This window comes from Pogona vitticeps, chromosome 14 (genome assembly GCF_051106095.1).
Source record: "Pogona vitticeps strain Pit_001003342236 chromosome 14, PviZW2.1, whole genome shotgun sequence".
Classification (NCBI taxonomy): domain Eukaryota; kingdom Metazoa; phylum Chordata; class Lepidosauria; order Squamata; family Agamidae; genus Pogona; species Pogona vitticeps.
Genome location: NC_135796.1, coordinates 2,905,339 through 2,912,815, shown reverse-complemented (window position 1 = coordinate 2,912,815; position 7,477 = coordinate 2,905,339). Strand labels below are relative to the sequence as shown.

Below are 7,477 nucleotides of genomic sequence, written 5' to 3'. Positions count from 1 at the left end.
ATTATGCGCCAAATTAGTCGCAGGCCAGTGGCTGAGCCGTGACGAATCCCAAATGCTAGCAGGAATGCATTGTTGTAGGGTGGGTGGGTGACAATTTACGGCCAGCAAAGAGGGCGAGAGAAGGTCTTAAGAGAGGGGGGGCGCTGAGGGAGACCTTTTGAGGTTTGTGTGTGTATAAGATATATTGACAGACTGATCAGTATTCAAACCATGTTCCTGGGAGACTTTTATTTTTTATTTTTTGCTGTACTCCTTTTTATTTTTTTGCAACGTAACTGTAACCATTTAGTTCCTTTGAGAGTTACAAGGAGGCCTGCTTACGTGTGTTTGGTAAACATCAGTGGCATGCCACCCCGCTGACATTCTTAACTGGAAGGTAATCTTTTTAGTTCTGAGAACAATGCAATTATTTTAAGTTACAAATTATCAAATGAGGAAGAATCTATACCTATGACACTCACTGTTTCTGGGGTCATGGGGAGTTTGTACCTCGTGCTATTGTTGGGACTACAACTCCCACCAGCGTGGCCAATAAGAAAGAGGAATGATGGGAGTTGCAGTCCAATACCACTTGAAGGGCCAGACTTTGAGGACCGTTATGCTAAAGAAACCTTAGAAAAAATGTGTTTCTAGACTAAAAGGACACAAGTCACTAGTCTTTTGTATGGTACTTTAAGGCGTTTGTGCAGTGACACAGAAGTAGAGAGAATGAGCGTTAAACCCCACCAGAGCTACACAGTTTATAGCTGGAAAACCATACAGGTGAACAATGGCAGCAGCAGCATCTTTTGAATCTCATAACTAACTTTTCTAAAAAAAATCCCAACTTCCAGAAGTCATACATGGCCCTTTACCAGAAACCAGAGATGAACCTCAGTTAATGAAGAAAGGAGGATGCGCTGTGCATATGTGAAGATGGGCTAGACATTCGGGTGCAGTGACTAGACAATTCCGTTCCTGCCAAACCCCGAGTTTGCAGATGTCTTCTTGGGTTTTGCTGGAGGGGTTCATCTGCTGTTTGCGTCCCACTCAAAACATTTTGCAATTGCAAGATGCTCGTAAGACATTATTAAACACAGGTGTCTTTTTCCTGAGAGCATGTTGGCACACAGTGATATGCTTTCAGATTTTTATCGTGAGCTGCCTTTCCAATAGAGAGCAAAAAACACCCTTTTTAGCCCCACAGCTGTGGGCTCATATCCAAAGGCTTAATGAACCAGATAGGACCCAGTGGTTGGAAAACCCACAGCTGTTCTGCACACCCATCCATTCCTACTTCCATGGGAAGCCAACGTATTTAATCAAATCAAATATTTGACATACACGCGTGTGACTGGGTTGAGTTGGCTGTTCTTTTGTAAATAAGCTATGCAATGGTGAAAAGCAGGGACTCAGGGGTGTGTGGTGGAGAAAGACAAACTCATCGATCCATCCCTCAGCATCTCCACTTGTGAGATTTCAAGAGAAGGGTTAGCGTGTGCAATTTTCGAGCAGAGCTACTACTAGGGGAAACACCGAAGGAGATGGATCAGAAGTCTAACTAAACATGACTTCATAATGTCCCAGCTGATACAGAAATGCCTATATTTTTCCATCCGGGGAGAGTGAAGAACTGTAAGTAATTTAAGATGCCTATTTTCAGCTGAAGAGCTGCAATAAGACAGATGGAATAAAATGCGGTTGAATTGCAGTTCTACGCTTAGCATTCCAGCTTTCCAAATAGAAATGTTCTGCGTGGCTTTGACTGAACCCCATCGGCTGCCTCTCCGCAGCTCTCTTGCACTGAAACTTTTCCATCTCCCCCTCAGCAGGACAGCCTCTGGCAAGTCAGCAACGTTAGTTCCCAAGATCTGGATCGCACTCTTTGTGGCCTGGAAGACTGCCGGCATTTGATCCCACTGGGTCTCTCCTCCTTCCCTCCTTTTCCTTTAGTCTTTCATGTGCACTAGCCCAAGAACAGCCTATGCCAGAGTCTGGGACATGACAAGCCACCACATAGAGATGTGCAAAAACAGTATGTGTGTGTGTGGGGGGGGGGGAATCATAGAACAGGGAATAAGCAAACTGATCCGATGAGATCCAGCTGAATTAGCAGACGATATGAAAATGACATCCGGGGGAAAACTCAAGATGCAAAAGAGAAACACCACCACTCAGGAACCGGGGTTTCATTTTCTTCTGGGAGATGGCACCAGCAGGGCAAAACAGGCAACAACTGTTTCCCAAATATGAAGGAAAAGGCTGCAAGAGTTTCAACAGAGGGCGGCTGCCAAATATGGCAACGAGACGTGATGCAGTTCAGCAACATCCAGAGGCCACGTTTTGCCCATCTCCATCTGAACAGGGCAGGAGTCATGAGGAACCCAGAGGGCAGAATTAGCACCATGGACAGAGCCAAGGGGGTGAAGGCAAGGGCCCCCCCTAGGGTGTTCAGCTCCAACCAGGAACAGGGCCTCCCGAGGAGACCTTTGGGAGGATGATGGCCTGAGGGGGCCCTGCCCTGCTGAAGGGGTGTGTATTTCTTGGGGCGGGTATTTATTAAAAAAGCTGATATTCTCCAATATTGCCTAACAGCGTTTCCTAAAACTCTTCTAGGCTTTACTTATAGATGACGCCAATAATAAATAAATACTCAAACAGTTCTCTTTCATCCAGGAACAAATCTACTCAAATATATTTTATTACCTCTTAAAATATTAGCATTGTTTATTTCCAACAAGCTTGTTTCTGAGTAGAGAGGTCTTTGTTCATCAACTGTCCTCTGACTGATCAATTGACTGATTGATTGATTGAAATGGCTTCCAAAGGACCAACCCCCACATTTTAAGCAAACTGACAAAAGTTCTTTTAAAATGAGAAATGTCAAGAGGAACACAGGCGTGATTCAGTCTTTTGCACTGAGACAAGGGGGCTTTTGTGGTCTCTGAAAATACACATTTTTAGAGTTTTGGGGTCAATTTTTTAAGAAAGCGGCTCTAAAAAGGAGCCACGAGGCATTGCACAGCTTGGTGAGGCGAGTTTGTGACCAGAGGGGGCCAAAGAGCCCTCTGAGGAGGCGACGCAAAGCCTTCCTCTCCATTTTGGGGGCATGGCTTCCACTTTCCCGCCTAAAATGGGTGAGAGGGGAAGGCGGGAGAGACGTTCCGCTCATTGGCCAATGGGGTTTCGGGGCACCTGGGAAGGGCAGCCCCTTCCACCAATCGCCTCTCTCCCAGCCAAGCCCCGCCTCCCATGTGCCTCACAGAAGGGAATTTACCTCAGGGAGGTGAGAATAGAAACCCTTGGTGGTCAATCCAGCCTCTCTGGAGACGGGAAAGGTGGGCTTTCCTGGGTTTTGCCTCCACATCAAGGTGGAGGGGAGGAGAAATAAATTAAAATGAGAGAGAGAGAGAGAGAGAGAGAGAGATTAAATGAACCAGAGGCACCACAAACGTCTCCTTGTTTTTGAAAGGGATTCAAGACTCCCCCTTTTCACACTTTTCCATATTAGGACAAGAAAATTACTTTATTGCCTCTTTTGGGCTATTCGATCTGTTTCTTTAATAAATATACCGGGGAGAGAGAGAGAGAGAGAGAGAGAGAACAACCGCCAGCCCCTCAAAGCCCCATTTTTGGGAGGAGTTGTGCCCGTTCTTCTCAGGATCTGAGCAGAATGAGGCCCTGAAACCTTTTGCCTCGCCGTAAACATCATCATCTCCTGGAGAAAGAGCCTCCCCGGCTTTGAAAGGAGGCTCCTTTGGCAGACATGTCACAAAGCGAGAACAACGCCAATTGTCTGTCTGTTTGTCTCTCTATTTTGTCCACCGTCTCCTTCCTGCAGTGGACTATTCTGGGCTGTTTGCAGGATGAAGCCTCCCTGGAAACCACATCAATCACCTGGAATCCCTCTTTTTGGGCAAAGCATCAGAAAAGTGTGGGAGGGCAGGGAGCCCGGCCCCGGTTTCTTCCCCTTTTGCGAATTCCCTGGAGGTTTCATCCTGGCCAGCGCTGGAACCAACTGCACTCTTGAGCTCTGGTGTGAATCCGTGGAGCCCTTTCTATGGCTCCTCCGCGAAGCTTCGGGCTCTGAGGCCAGAGGCTTCGGCCCGAAGAAGAGAAGCCACGCTCATCCAGATACTTTCTCCACCTTTTCAGAGAAGAAGCGGCACGTTGCAAATCGTGGAGCGGGGCCTTGGCCTTCCAGTGGAAATGGCTTTCTCGGAGCAAGCAGTGGTAAGACACGACGTTTGGCTCAGCCAGGAGTCTTTCTTCCTCCTGATGGTCTGTGCTCATGTTTCTCTTGTGTAGGTGCTTGTTTTGTGGCCGTTTACCTGCCAACGTTTCTAGTCAGTCTCTCAGGGATAAGGAGCCCACAGGAGCTGATTCCTGAATGCATCTGAACCAGATCGGGGCCACGGTAGAGCTGGTTATCTTTCAAAGAGAAAGCCTTGGATCCTTTCGAAGGATAAAGGCGACATAAAAATAGTTTAAATAAATAAATAAAGAGAAGAGATTGCCCATTTCCTGGTTCTTCATGCACTTAAATGTGCATCAGCACCTTTGCTTCATGTCTTTCTCCTGAAGTTCAATTTGAGCTCTTGTTCTAGATAGACGTTGAAACTAACCTTCTAGTTGAATTAAAATGTAAAGAGCTCTGAAACATATTTTGTATCTTGCACTACTGTTTTCAGTGTTCTTTGTCTTCCAGGTTGGTTTTAGAGAGCGAATGATCCTGCTCTGTGGAGGTGGCTTCTGTGGCATGGTGCCCAAAGTAGGATCAACCGTGGCTGGGATCTACATGATCTTAATGAACAACCTGTACATGATCTTTGAGATTGGTCACCTAAACCGGTCCATGTCTCTGCTGGAGAGAGTCGAGCCGGATCCAACGACTGGCGTCGGATGGGTTATCCCATATTACTATTACGCAGCCCTTGCCCTGGCAACGATCACTTATCCACTCAGTATCTACTTCATCTCTTCTGTCTGCAAGGAAGACACGGTTGGCATATTCATCTACCTCGGTTGGATCGTCTTCTATGACATCTCCAACTGTGTCATCGTCACCTTGACGAGCCAGGCGGCAAAGACTGCCGGTTTTTCCATCCATTTTTTAGAATGGGTTAGCGTGTTAATTAAGATCACACTGGACTGCTTTTGGATCCCTTTTATAATAACGTATGCTTTCTTGATTTTGGAAGTCAGACAAACAGACACCAATAGAAGGAGATCAAGAAAGAATTCAGTACCCCCCAGGTTTAGATTGCATGTCCGTGGAAGAATGGAATGAGACAGAGGTGCCTTAGTTATTGCATTTGTGCTTCTTGAGGTTTGGCATTATTGCTTTTAATTAAATTCATTATTTTGTTTCAGTGTAAAAGGCTTTCCATTTCTTTACTAGTCTAAATGCTTTGTCCCTTGTGCTACCAGTTTGGCTGTTTTGATGCAGCCAGCGAAAGCAGTCCCATTTTTTGCAGCTGGCTGGCAAGCTTTTGCAGTGTCTAAGTACATGCTATTTGTTCTATGGCAAAAGTGGTGGGACTTGAGAATAGGGATAGAAGTCTTTGCTTATTTCATTTTTTAAAAGTGAGAAGAAAAAGTTTTCTTTCTGCTGGGTAACAAAGAGATTTTCTGCATTATTTTTTTGCATTTTAACACTTTTTAACCAACATTTAGTTGAAATACTGTATTTTGCATAAAAACCTAGTATTTTGGGTTCAAAAAACCTTTTAATTTTGCAAAGATTTTTTTTTACGAAATACAAGTTTTGCGCAGGTTTCCTGCAAATGCTCATGCTTTTTAAAACTGTTTTGTTTTGCTTTATATTGGTCATGGTATCTTAATGTTTTGAGGCACCATTTTTCACTGAGGATAAGAAAATTTGTAAAGATTCATTTCATCTTTCCTTTTAAAAATAGCGCTTTCCATCTTTGTCTACCCACCCCCACGTCTAACCTATGTGGCTTTGGAAAACCTTGAATTGCTTTCTCTTCACATTTTCTTTTTAAAAAGCAGGAACTAGCTATTCGAATTTCTTCATAAGAAAAGAAAGTGAGCTGGGTACAAACAGATCTCTTCTACGTTAGGAATAAAGTAAAAGGTGGAATCGTGAAATCAATAATGGATTATCATGATTTCATAGCAGTTTTTGTGGGGGGTCATCTCCCCAAAAGCAGACTTTCATGTTGAATATTTTCCCCTATATAAATCCCAGCTAATAAACTCTTTCTGAAAAGACGTCCATCTACAATAAAGACATCTTGGATGCATGTTTTAAGGCAGGTCCAAACGCCATCTGCTGGGGTCATGGTGCGTTGAAAGCTAAGACGTTTCATTCTGGTATACATTTCGATTATGATAAGGAGTGCAAACAAAGAACAAACTCAAAACCTATTTTTCAGTTTTCTGCCATCAAGTCACATCAGAATTACAGAGACCCCAATGTTTGCTTGATTTCATTCTGTTAGCTGCCCAGAAGAGTGCATTGCACCAATGGGTCAGATAGTCTCAAAAAGACCTATCAAGGTGCACCTTTGGGATGCCAAAAGATCCAAAAATACAGACAGCTGTTGGAGATCACCCACTCTCTTCCTTGGCGAAGATGTTAGAAAAAGCTGTTGGGGAAAAGTTGAGGAAACAAAGAACAATGACTTGAGGTTGACGGCAGAATCTTGTCGAATCCTGCCATGTGCTGAGCATCTGGTGCTTCTGCGCCCAAAAGGTTTGTAGTAAAGGGGTTCACTGCCCTCTGGTCTTCATCTGCACTGCCAAGACTGGCAGAGCTACCTCTACCCTGGAAATGTGTTATCCTCTATCAATGGGTATTCATGATACCGCCCCCGCTGCCGCCAATGTCCATGTTATGTTCTGAGATCAAATTAACTGAGAAATGATAAATAAATAAATAAGTTGGCTGAATTAAACTGATACAGAGAGAAGAGCTCAGTGGTTTTGGCAGCTGGCTGTGGAGCCATAGCTTGGTTGTTCCAATTCCCCACACTGCCTCTGTCGGTTGCCCACTCAAAAGACAGTGGCTGGAGGAGGTAGGGAAGCCGGGACGCAGACCTTGTCAGAAAGGGGCCCCAACAGTTGAAGCTTCAGGGCCCCAAAAAGGTAGGTCCACCACTGGCCCTGCAGCCTCTGTTTAAACACACCCAAAAAAGAAGTTGAGGCAGCGCCGCAACTCCCCAGTTCCAGGAGGTAGTCAGAGAAAGTAGCCTTGGCAGGGCAGGCTGGACTCTGTGAACTTTGTACAGGAGTGCACAATAAAGCATGTACCATACTGCATGAGTGCAATAAAATGTGCATGTTTTGGAGGAAAATATGCAAAAGCAAGGGTTCTTTGTTCAGTAACACTGACACAATACACGTTTTCCACAATATTTCTGCATTCTCTCCCCCCCAAATATCCAAAAGACAAAAATTGTATTAAAATTCTCGTATCACTCACCTGGTTCGGGAGAAAAAAACTTTGGAAACTTGTCTCTGAGAATGAAAT

General features: G+C 44.7%; 1 long non-coding RNA gene across 1 annotated transcript; it reads left to right on the top strand.

Annotated features, from left to right (window-relative positions):
- The first annotated feature begins 3,249 nt into the window (after positions 1-3,249).
- On the top strand, positions 3,250-4,825 carry LOC144584739 (uncharacterized). The gene is made up of 3 exons (XR_013539164.1): positions 3,250-3,317; positions 4,135-4,212; positions 4,688-4,825. It is a non-coding gene; the product is annotated as an uncharacterized LOC144584739 (long non-coding RNA).
- The last annotated feature ends 2,652 nt before the right edge of the window (positions 4,826-7,477 follow it).